This window comes from Plectropomus leopardus, chromosome 8, assembly GCF_026936395.1.
Source record: "Plectropomus leopardus strain MGB_pleo_1.0 chromosome 8, ASM2693639v1, whole genome shotgun sequence".
Taxonomy (NCBI): Eukaryota; Metazoa; Chordata; class Actinopteri; order Perciformes; family Serranidae; genus Plectropomus; species Plectropomus leopardus.
This window is the reverse complement of record NC_142183.1, coordinates 31,302,053-31,315,105: the sequence shown is the minus strand read 5'-3', so window position 1 is coordinate 31,315,105 and position 13,053 is coordinate 31,302,053.

The window sequence follows — 13,053 nt, the reverse complement described above, 5'->3', positions numbered from 1 at the left end:
TTACATTTTGACCTCTTTTAGTATGAGCTGCATTCAGTGCTGAGAACAGAAACTAAATGGTGATATCCAGCAGGAGCCTTGGAATAGTTTCAGGAAACATACACTGATGGTTGGTAAGACCAGGTCAGGAAACTTTTCCTGAAAGGGGTTGTGTTGTATTGTGCAAGAAACTTAAGGGGCTGATCACACCAAGACACATCACGTCAGGCGTGGCCAACCAAAAAATGCCTTGAAGTGCATCTGTAAAAATAGCTGGGAGCATCTGTGGAGCAGGGCTGTTTGTGCATACAGCCTGTGTGTGGCCAAAAGTGATATTGATGAGCAGTGAGCTGAAAAGTTAAAAATTTTTTAACCTTTATGTGTACCCCAAAACGCCAGAAACCTGCACCGTGCAGCAGCAAAAGAGGAGCGCCAGACAGGCACACTGTACCATAGGAAAACAATAATTTTGCTGACAAAGCTTTTGTAGTGACATGTCTCAGTGTGCGAAGGCTATATCCTTACCAGTGCCGGCTACTGATCTGGCAAATGATAGGCCAGTGGTGGGAAATAAGAAGATGACTATTTATTTTGCCAAGGTGGTAATTTGTGCATGTAACTTAGCAACCCACTGGATTTGCCCTGGTTTGGTTGGTTATTAGCTTCGTAGCTAGCTAATCAATTACACTTACAGGTCAAAATGTGATTACATAGGGGTTGCATCTAAAAATACTCATTTTGGTAAAAAGCTTTTATATAGAATACTGGGGGCAGCTGTGACTCAAGATGTATAAGCAAATTGTTGACAAATTGGAAGATCACTAATTCAATCCCTGACTCCCCCATCTGTATGTTGAAGCATCTCTGGGCATGATACTGACACTACATTTGTTTTACAGGGTAAATCTGTAAACGTTTACATTTTCAAAGTAACCATCCCAGATTGTTATGTGCGTAGAATATGCACAGCACCTAAGTCATTGAGGCAGTGAGAGGAAAGTGACAGAAGGAACCTTTTCCAATTTATGTAATGATAAGGTGTACTGATTTCAGTGTGCAACCATTCTTATTTTAATTTATAAATATGATCATGAATTTAATTATACTTCTCAAAAAGAACTACTTTATTCATATTTGATGAGTAATGGGCATGTTTACCTTCATATTCCCCACCCAAAGATACAGTATTTTACAGCATGACGTTCTTCCCTGCAGCCTTTCATTAATGGAAGCACCCAGTAGATGTGTAAAGAGTCTGTTGCCTGTTTGTGTTTCTGAACGTGTACATGTGCATGACAGTGTGTGAGCCTTATGTGTTCCAAACAGCAGCGTTTGAAGAGCACCAGGTAATTACTGCCTCGCTCTGCTCTCGCCATAGGAAGCACACTTCATTAGAAACAGGACTTCCAACATCAACTCTGTGTGTGTGTGTGTGTTGAGTAGAAAGTCTGAGAACAAGGCTGTCTGGGGAAAACACCAGTAGTCTACTAACTAGCCAAGGTTGAGTTGAGTGTGTGTGTGTGTGTGTGTGTGTGTGTGTGTGTGTGTGTGTCTGTTGAGGGAGGGCCTTACTGGTGTGCGATGTAGCACTTAGCGTTGATAAGGCAGAGCTAAAGCTTTGCTCTTGAGATTTGTGGCTAGAGGCACAGCAAGCCAAAGTGTTCAGCTGTCACTGACTTTGGCATCATTTCGAAAACAGCACATCCTTTTGTTTCAGGCTGGGCTGTGGTCGAGTAGTCCCCACAATACCACACAGAAGGAGAAAAGAAATGGTACTAGGTTCTCGTTGGAGACAAAGCCCTGTGCCCTGTGTGATATATTTAAAATTCAATTGAAAGTCAGTGGTGGTTAATGCTTTCTTTTGTCACAATTCCTTTAGCCACAGATGTCTGAATGCACGATAAGGCCGTGTTCATTATTTCTGGTTTGCATTGGAAGTACTGCAGTTGACAGGAAAATACAGACTCAAAGAAATGCTTTGCTGAAAATCTATCTTTTAGCTGGCTTGAATCACAGTTTTTGAAAGTCTGTATCCTGCTTCTATGTGGAGGAGAGCAGCCTGGACTCACACAGCACCAGTGGATTCAATTGGGTTCCTTCTAGTCAAGCATTATTTATTATAATTATTCTTATGTCTGCTGTACACTGCAGCAATCATTAAACTCAGCAGTTCTAATGTTGTTTCACATGAGTCACATTTACATGACTGCCTCAGTGGCCTTAGAGATTAGCATGCAGAGGTGAGAAAGAACCAATTCCACATAATTTATGAGGTGCAGAATTACCCAATATGGCAGTGATTCGTAGGCATAGTGGAATGCCTGTTACTTAACACTTGGTCATTGAAACAATTTGAATGTCTGTGTGATGATGATGTGATTTTGACAATGACATACTGATTCACAGAGTTAAGTAATTCAGTATAAGTTTTATCATGCTTTACATCATATGAATATGTCATTGCCATACTTGAATCCAGCCCTGATTTGCAACATATATATATAAATAAATGAATAAATATATACATGTATTTATTTATTTATTTATTCATTCATTCATTCATTCATTCATTATTCATTACTATCAACTATCAGCCAAATTCTTATTTTAGACATTGGTATTGATATTGGCCCAGAATATCAAAGTTTGTGCACCCCCAGTTCAAGACATTTAGACGGTAAATTAGTATTTTTTATTATTATTACACATTATCATATTCTTTTTTCTGATCAAGTTAATTTCTCTAGTTAACTTTTTTGGAACTTTTTATTTTTATGGATTTATTTGATCAATTTAACACATGTACAACTTGTTATTAGTACTGAAATAAAATTTGCACATTATCTAATTTTTTTGTTGTAAGCTTGGTTTCTTATTTACATATTTTATATACAGTATATTTTCAGCATCCACAAAGCTGTAATGGTAAAGTAGAGGAGTCATTCAGCAAACAGCATAGCTCTGTGATGAGAACGGACAAGTTGACGCATCTCAACTTTCCAAATTGCTGTAAAAACTTTGCCTCCCTCTCTTTCCCCATCATCGGATCTGTGCTTAGATTAGGTTTGATCCATCTGAAAGTTAAAGCACAATCAGCGGTTCATCCATGTGTGGGGAAGCACTGAAGCACAGCACAGTACGGTGGGAGGCTACATAACTTTGGGGGATTAAAACCACAGAACAATCAGAGACTCATTTCCACTGTGGCTCACTACGACAAGACAGGACAAGGCAAAACCACCGAACAATATGTCGGAGACAAACCAAAACATGGGACACTGCAGCACCCAATTTATCACTCTGAGTTGCAGCATCCAACTCTGTGCTTTCATTCTCGATTCATTGCGTTTCCTGCTGGCGTCACTATCAAAAACAAGATTACCTAAGTATCATAGAAATATGATTCTAACAGCAGGAAGATTATGTAATCATATTATTCTGAGACTGCTTATCTGGTCTAAAAATGATTGGTACATTGCATTTTTCCTTGAGTCATTATGCAACAGCTTTCAACACGCTGAGCACCAGATGTATTTTTCTCTCACAAACCTTTAGAGATTCAGGAATTCTCACATTTTTCTAAAGTTTCAGACAGTAAATGGATTCTACTCTTTATCAAGTGTCACTTTTCTCACAATTTGGATTTCTCCACATCATGTCCCGGTGTTCACGGGGTGGTACTGTATAGTTTTTCTAAAGAGCAAGAGCAAAAGTATATGGAATGGATCGAAGAGTGTGTTGCTTTGTTAGTGACTATAGTAGCAACTAAGCATCACTTCCAAACAGTACACTACGTACATTCATTTGTGGAGGCAAATAAAGGCCACCTTAATGAACAGTATAGTCACTGTGTAGCATAGTGTATTCTTCAAACATGTATCCTGGATTGTATAAGAGTTTAACCCACTAAAACCTTAAAAATATCCTGCTTGATATCGTTCAAGAACATGGGAAGAGTGCAGTGAGCCACGAGAGAAGAAATGACCCAAAAATGACAAGAAAATGACCTAAAAATTTTAAAAAAGAAAATTTTAAAGAAATACATAGATGACCTGGAAAAAGTTTTTAAAAAAGAAAAGAAAAACAGAATTTTAAATGCTATTATGATAGGCAGATTTTTTCCCCCTAGCTTTTTTCTTTCTTCCCCAGACATTTTTCTTTTTTAAAATAATTTTCTAAATCCACTAGTTTCTTGCAAATTGTGAAACATGTATTACCAAGTTTCTCATTGCCTTTTCCCCATGTTCTTGAAAGAAATTCCTGAAAGCAGCGCAAGGAAAGTGATGTCAATCAAGGTTTCAAAAGGTTAAGATAAGGAGGTTTGTCGCAGTCTTTAGTGGATTTGGAAAAGTTCCCATTCCAGCAGCTCTACCTCAAATGTTCCCTGAAATAGCATTACATTTGCCAAATATATCTGCCTCAAAGGGTTTAACAGCACTCTGCATCCCTCTGTCCTTGGACCCTTACTGCAGTCAAGGAATCCCCCCACTCCCCAAAAAACCCTGTAACGGAGGAAAAAAATGGTATAAACCCCAGGACACCATATTACACCATATTAGCCCTGGTACTTGGACTGGTTCCATTCAGGATTCATGGAACCATGGTGCTATTGAGTAAACCAGACTGCATTTCCAACACTTTTGCAAAGAACCATGGTAATCAAGGATGGGTCATCAATGCAGGGTGATGCACAACAATGCACAACAGCAATAAACAGTCAACAGTAGTAGCAAAATTGAGGCTTACATAAATTATCTGCCAAATTTAGTTGTGCTACCACAGATATTTGTTTATATATATATATATATATATATATATATATATATATATAAAACAAGCATGAACCAACTATTAATGAGACCAATTCCTGCTCTTTTTTGTTTTCTCCGTTGCTTCCTTCTCCGTCATCTCTTTCCAACCTGTAGAATATGATGTCATCATTGTTTGTACCTCAGGTCAAGGAAGTTATTATTGGTCAAAATGCTCTGAATGATTCAAAATTAAGTTTCAGGAACCAGAGCAAAACCAGTTTCACGTTGGTGGAAAAAGGGTAGAATAACAACTGAGAAGGGATCAGACACACTAATGTGCCAAACACCCTACAGACATTTTAATGTCTACAGACATTTTAATGTCTGTAGAGTCTTTGCATTAATGTTACTTATTATGCATTTGGTGACCGTTTGCTAAAGACGTGATTAGATTTTGGCTGTCTAGCGCTGTTTGGATGGGCGAGCCCTGCATGCTTTACAGAGGAGAACAGTCATCTTAATCCAAACATGGCCAGTCCATTTTTTCATTTTTCAATTGTAGAAATGGCAGCTTTCTTTGCCGTCTTATTGTCTGTGGCTGCTGTTAGTGACAGCTCAGAATTTGAGTTGCTTTCTTTGGTAACAGTTGGAGTTTTTTTTTAACGAGGTACATACTGATCCTTCGCAGCAGCCAACTTCACTGCAGATGTAGGATTGCCTGGCTTCTGCCAGGTATCCTAACAGCAGTGTGTATGCCTGAGTGTGAACAACAGTGCTCTTTGTGTGAATGTGTGTTACAGACAGAAACTGAAATTAAATGGAGTCAATGGAAATCAAATGATAACTTAAAATTGGAGAAACTAAAATGTTGTTTGCCTTCCGTCTGTTCCAAAGAGGAGGTTTGAGTTGGCCGTGCCTTTGCCATCAGGACTCCTGGGAATTGGAATGACCTGAAAAGATAAGACTGGCAGAATCAGTGACTTCTTTTAAATCACTTCTCAAAACCCATTTTTTATAGACTTGCTTTTATGTGATGCCAGCTCTTTATTATTATTTTTTATTTATTTCATCTTTATGATTTTAATAACTTCAGTTTGGGGGTTGTTTTTGGTGTATTTGTTTGTATTATTTTATACTGACATTTTTGCATCCTGCATCTTATTGCATCATTGGTCCTTTTGTTTTAATTTTATCCCCTAGATTTGTCTCACTTGTCCTCAGTAGGACTGTTTGGCTTTTTGTTTTTGTATCGCCCATTATGCATTCTATTTCTGCTTTTTCTTTTTTTGTTTGGTGCTTTATAAATAAAGTAATTCTAATTCTAATTACTATTATTATCAGTTGCATTAATATAGGATTAGAATATTTGCCTGAACTCGTTAAAAAGAAGAAGAAGTAGAAGAAAGAAATCTTATTTTATTTTTGCCCTTTGATCACATTTCTGCCCTTTTCTACAGCTAATTCCTGACAATATCAAGGCCCATTGTTTTTCTAGACTTTATGTGCCACCGTTACAACCGGAAACTGCATTATTATGTACCAAGCAAGAACAGCAAGCTTAACAGGCATAGCAACAGTTAAGGGGATATAGCTTTGTGAGGAGTGAATAACAAGCATTTCATTGACTATTTTGCCATTGCACTGAGCCTAAACATCTTGGATCCTCCATTTCATTCTCCAAAGGCTGAGAGAGAAAATCCAACACAAACTCCTTCACTCAGCTCATATGAAGCTGTGAGTGCCTTTTTAAATTCCTCTATTTCGTTCTCCCTTCTTGGAGGCGAGGGTGAGGATAGAGAAAGAGGATTCTCATTATTCCAAGTGTCTACATTGCTCTCTCCCTCCCTCTGAGCTCTTAGCAGGAAAGGTGAGCTTGCTTCTTATTCTTTTGAATCTGTCTCTTCCAGATGGTGGACAGAAGACCTATCTGAACCCTTAAACAAGGTTCATTTTTTGACGAATCCTCTTTTTCTTCATCTTTACTCTATCCTGATGATTTCTTAATTTTGGAATGTTTCCTCATTTCTACACCTAAACAATACCTTCTCTACATCTGTTGCTCCCCGCACTAATCTTGACATTTTGCATTCCTCTTTCCCCGTTTGGCCTCCAGTTTGGGGCAATAAATTGGCAGGGTTGGTTAATCATCTTTGATAAACTCATATAAACTAATTGCATACTGTAGAAAGAAAGAATAAATAACCACAGGTAAGGCTGACATTACGCCATGTCAAAGTTTGGGATGAGACACTATCATGTGAGGAACAAAAGGTACTACGATGGTCACCTGCTCACCTGTAGCTTTTTTGGGCTAAAAAGTTCTGTCAAATCTAATAGAAAAGGTCAGAGGCAAAGAAAGGAGAGAAAAGAGAAAGAATTGGGACTCTGCTGGGAGAAATTGAATCGCACTGCCCAGAAGCACTTAGACCAAGGCAGGATCACAGACCCCAATGCACTACCTCCATTCACATACTCAAACATTGTAAATGTTCTTGTTTTTGGACTAAATGCACACACTTTGTAAGTTACAGATCCCTAGAAGCTCATGAACAGTTTTGCAGTGGATGGCTGCAAATTCACAAGCTGGCAAACTGTGGGAACACGACATACTCACAAAAGGTAGGTAACACTCCTTATTTTGGCTGAATTACTCTATTTAACCAAACAAAATACAAAAGGTAAGCAGACAACCACTGTTTGTTGTCTGTTTGGTCCTCAAAAAATGGTGCCCCTATATCACATGACATAATGTACCTTGACATTCCCTATATAAATAAAGTATATAGATATAGGTATGATGTGATTTGAAAAAAAGAATTATTAAATTAAAACATAGTTTATCAGTAAACTCCGTACCAAGACATACACAACAAAGGACCTTTAATTCATTCAATAACCAGAGTGTAATGTAATGCAGCAGCGATATGAAAACACTCAACTCTAACAGAGTCAGATAATGACAATGCAGTAATGTTGATAAAACCAAATGGATGCTCACTGTGATGGATGATCGAGCTGGGGCAATTTTCGCATTTGCCTCTATTTTTTCATTCTGTATAAGAATGAAAAGCTATAATCACATTTTTTAAAAGTCAGAGACTCAGACCTAATAAATCCAACCATCTGAGCAACCAAACCCAGGTGCTTCTCACCAGCCCATCTCTGTTTGTCCAGGAATGTGAGTGTTTTTAAGCCAAAACATGATCCTTACCAAACCATGACCAAACAAGTTTTTATGGGAATTATCGACAAACGAAACCTATCATGTGAAAAAAAAAAGTTCTGGCCATTGTGTTTTCCAACTGCAGATTTTCTACATTTTCTCATCCCAACTCATCAAATGTTAGTGGCGTATAAATATTTCGTATCCTTCAGCATTTTCCATTTACATTCTGGATGTCATTACCATGATATCAACAAATGCACATGCTGGGATTATGCTACATATGCTTATAGTTAAGCAGCAACAGCACATGGCAACCAACCTTGTAAAATCAACAAATGGACATGGTGGAACGTATGGTTGGGTTTATGCAACAAGGGCACGAATAGTTTGGATATGGGGAAGTAGGCACATGATAAGGCGTACAAGTAAAAAACATCACATTCACATAGGAAGCAAACACGGAACTCCCACATCAAAGTCCACTGTTTGCAGGTACCATCCACCTCAATTCCTGCCCACACTATAGGCACCTTCGTGCTTCTTAGTGCGACCGCCCATGCATTTATCAAGTGGATGCAGCACAGTGACTGGTTATGTCTGGCCGCGTTCTCACCCGATGTTGTCCAGCAGCATTCTATGTGCATGCAAAAGGTGCCTTTTGGCATCACACACTTGAAAGCACTGACAGAGTATAACATAAAACATGCTTTCCATCAGATTAGACATTTTTTAGACTGGGGGGGTTGGCGTTGGATCAATGCACAGTCCTTGTAAGCAGTGCACCTTCCCCCTGTGAATATTTCTTTGGTGGCTTTAGCAGTTAGTTGTTCGAAACTCTGTGGTTCTCTTGTTGGGTAGCAGGCTGCTGTCATTGCTGTTTTTTATGCATGGAATTTGATTGGAAACAAAGTTTTCCGTCCATGTAGATTCATATTTAGAATATGAATTTTTCCCTTTTTTTAATTTTTTTCCTCCTCAAATGAGATCACATACGAGTGATTTACAGTTTGGGCTGGACTTCATGTGAAGGTGGAGCCAAGAAATTATTAGCTTAGCATAAAGATTGGTAACAAGGGTAAACACCAGCTCACCAGCACCTTAAGTTATTTTTTCATATTCTCTAAATCTGTACACATAATGAATTTTGTACCTCAGCTATTTCTGGCCACCAGTGGATAGGCGCAGTGAATTCCTCGATGACTGTAAATAAAGATGGACAAAGTATCTCCATTTCTGCCCACTGTACAAAAGTGAAGCCAAAATATCCTGGACACGGGCGCTGCCATCTTGTGCTGGTGATACCCAAGTGCCTTCTATTGGTGTGTAAACATTTTTAGAAATAAACACAGACGTCCAACCTGGACAGTCATCAGGATATGATATCTAAAACATGACAAAAAAAATCAATATTATTGCTAGCTTAAGATTTCTCTAGCATTTCTCTTAGCCCATATATTGTGAAACACCTCTCTGCGAAGGCCTTATTTTAAAGTCAGTTACCGTGCACACATACACACACACTCATAAGAACAGTGCTGACACAGCAGAGACTCAGGTCAGAGGAAATGTCCTTTGTACCTCTGCGACAATATCAAACCCCATTCATTATTTAGCATATCCTACACGTTTGTGTGTGTGTGTGTGTGTAAATTCTTTGCAGCTTAAGCAGGCGAGAGAGTGAGTTGTGTTTCAGCTTGTAGTATAACAAAACTCAGCTGACTGTAATAATCCTGTTAGCATAACACATTTCCCATTAAGGTAAATGCTAAATCCTGTGAGTGTAATAAGCTTTTTCTTATTAATATAACGTAGTGTAACAAAGGTTGCCTCTCAGCAGATATTGGAGAAGCAAAGAGCTTTATGGCACCAAGAATTGGAGTTGAGAGTGGAGAGCTACATTTTCTAATTGACAGGAAGAAGAAAAATCTGAAGTTCAGACGTGCAGTTTATTCTATTTCACACAGGTCTTGGCCTTTTAGGTCTCTATTGCCTGGTGCAATGTAACTTGTGGATGTGCTGCTACACCACAGACCTGACAACCACATACAAGCAATCTTATCGCCAGAAAGACATTTATAGTGGACAAACGCCAAGGCCGAGCAACCGTGTTGGCTTTTGTTGTTGGGATTGGTGACGTTCCTTTGACTTTCCGGGTCAGAAATCTGACCTCAGGGAGCATTCTGGTTTTAGAATTCAGTGCAAATGAAATGCATTAAAACAGTGCTATGCTATCTAGTTGCATCATGGAAAGTGTAGGATTTTACATTTTTAGAGCTTGATACAAGGAGACTTAAAGTCAGGATATCAAAGCCTTTGCATTTTCTTTTTAAAATATGTCAGTGTCCCAGCTTTGTGGAATTGCAGTGCATAATCCCTGAAGTATCTCTTTAAAATTCTTTATGGCTGAAATATCTACACATAATGATGTTAAGGCAAGTGGTAAAATTACATTTCGACTTAAGAATAAATGAATACAGCGGACTTTGTTGTGATATAGTGGAACACACTATAGATAATATCAGTCAGATGTACTGCATGTGATACTTTTCACCATTGTGATTTCCATGCCCTTACTTTTACCTTCAATGTATTCCAAGTAACGTTGATGTTTCCTGCACTGGCACTTGGGCTTAAATTGCAAGGGGCAGAATTTTCTGGAAAACAACTCCTCGGGACACTGGGCTGACACAAGCGTAACAATACGGGCTAATGGTAACAGTGTGGAGCGTCTAACACAACATCAGAGTGTAGCTGCAAGCATGACTAACCCATGATTGGTCTTACAAGTGTCAAAGCAAAGTAAGACACTTGTATTTCCCAGCAGGGAGCACAAACCTGGACACGGTAAATGTTAAATGATGACTGGGCCTGATGTTGCACTTTTGTACTAATTTCCTTGATTTGTAATACAACTTAACATTGCTGCTGATGCCAGTACCCTTATACAGTACTGTAAGCCTGTGCGGCCAGTGGAGGAGACGCTAACACAGACCTGTATGAAATACCATCACTACACGGGGAATGAGCCTCTGTTTTTGATTTGTCCCCATGGCACACAAACAAACTGCTGTGCATGCTGTTTGCTCAGCAGAGCATGCCAACACACACACAACGGGCACTGACCATGCAATGTCTCCTCGCTGCCCGGAGTGTTTAGATGCATCCAGCTGAATCATCCTGGACCCCAAAGAAGCATTGTTGTTCACAGGACTAAATGATTGGATTGTCTGAGTGTTGTAGCGCCCAAATCCCATTTTACCTCAACCAGCTGGAGTAGATGGGCGCTCAGCTCCCTCAAACTCTGATGTCATCACTAGAAGCAGCAATTGAAGACAAATCTGTTTAATAGAATGTCTTGGCTTGGAGGAGGAAAGCCAGTTCTCACCGGGGGATACAGATGTATAACTGGTCGATTCAACCCTGCAAAAAACATATCAAGAGAGGGTGGACAAAAATGACCAGAGGAGATTGCACTTACATTCATATTACATGGAAATTGTGTTTCTCTTGTAGCAGGTACTGAAGATAAAAAAATAATCACTTGATTCACTTATAAAATGTACTAAAAACACATGAAATTGCCCATTGTTTCTATACAGCACATTGACCTGACCTGGACATGTCGGGTTGCAATCATAGAATTTAATAAATATATGAAATTGATACAGCAACTGTGACGTCACCCACCATCTTAGATCTTTGGAGTCAGAAGTGACCATATTTAGATGAGAGGGTGGAGCTGGGCAAAAGGGAGCCGTTAAACGGACTCATAGACTGTGATGCAAAGATATTTGCTTAAGTGCTCACCATTATTCACAATCAACATTTAAACATTTTGTGCCTTAACTGCAACACATTTAGCCCTGACCACAACTCATTGTTTTTCTTTCCTGTGTAGGTGAGTGAGGGAGAGACAGAGATCACTCTGGATAGATAAACATCTGAAGCCATTATCTGCATCCTAACAATAAGACTGATTTCCAATAAGATTCCACCACGCAGAAAATCACTAATCATACTCGCTTTCTTTCTCCTTGCCAAAAAAAAAAAAAAAATCAAGCTCAGAGAGTGAGAATGAAACAGAGTGAGACGGGGAAACAGAAATAGATGACGAAAGAGGACAGACAGCAGAACGAAGAATGGAGAAAATATTAGAAAGATGTTGGGACAAGTCCTAATCTGTTGGTAAAATATGTTCAACCGTTTACAGCCATTAAATAATGGATGTTGTTAATAAATCACAATGCAATATTTTTTCTCTGTCTTTAAATTCTAAACCTTGCTCTTGTCTGGGAAAAAAGTCAAATAATTGTTCTTTTCATAAAGTGTGGTGTTAGCACTTTGACTTGGCTGGAAAGTAAAAACAAATCAATGACCACCTCTATGATGGAGCCAAACAAAACCGAAATATCAATTACCAAAGCAAAAGGCAAGAAAAAAAACTTGGCTTCAGGCAATCAAGCCTCCACATGGATGCTCAAGCAAGCCATTTGATAATTGGAGCACAGATGGTGTGTAACAGAGCTTTGAGTCCAACCACGGAGGACAGCTTTCTTCACTGAGAGACAGTCTACAGCCAGGTCTACTGGAGTTTAACATGGCAACTGGCAGAGAAAATCTCAAACTTGTTCCCAGCAAACAAAACTAAGATTCAAGCTCAGCAAATCACATTCTGTGCCAAAACATACTTTTTTGACACAGAATGTGTCATTTGCTGGATGTCAAAACAGCCACCTTTATTATTTTTAATGTAAACCCACATGGTGGTAGAGAGGCACCTCTGTCCTATTTTCCAGCTTAGATGGTGGTCAATTCTCCTGGAAAGAAGTGTTTTTTTTCCTAGAGTTGTTTCCTGGATTGGTACATCCCAGCTACTTTACCTTGTTTCTTCTCTTGTCAAGTGATACCATGTGTTCTTCTGTGGGCTTGTTGTTGTCACAATGAATGAGGAGAAACTTATTGCGTAGGTAGAGAAAAATTCAGACCTATACGAGCTGCAAACATGTCCACATGAAGACAATATACAGGCAGACTTGTGAGTCATAGTTGGAGACTCATGAAATAATTCACAAATAATCCATTCATTCAGAACACAACTCCAAGTCAACTTTACATATACACTCAACTTAAGGCACGTTTACACCCAACGTACATTAA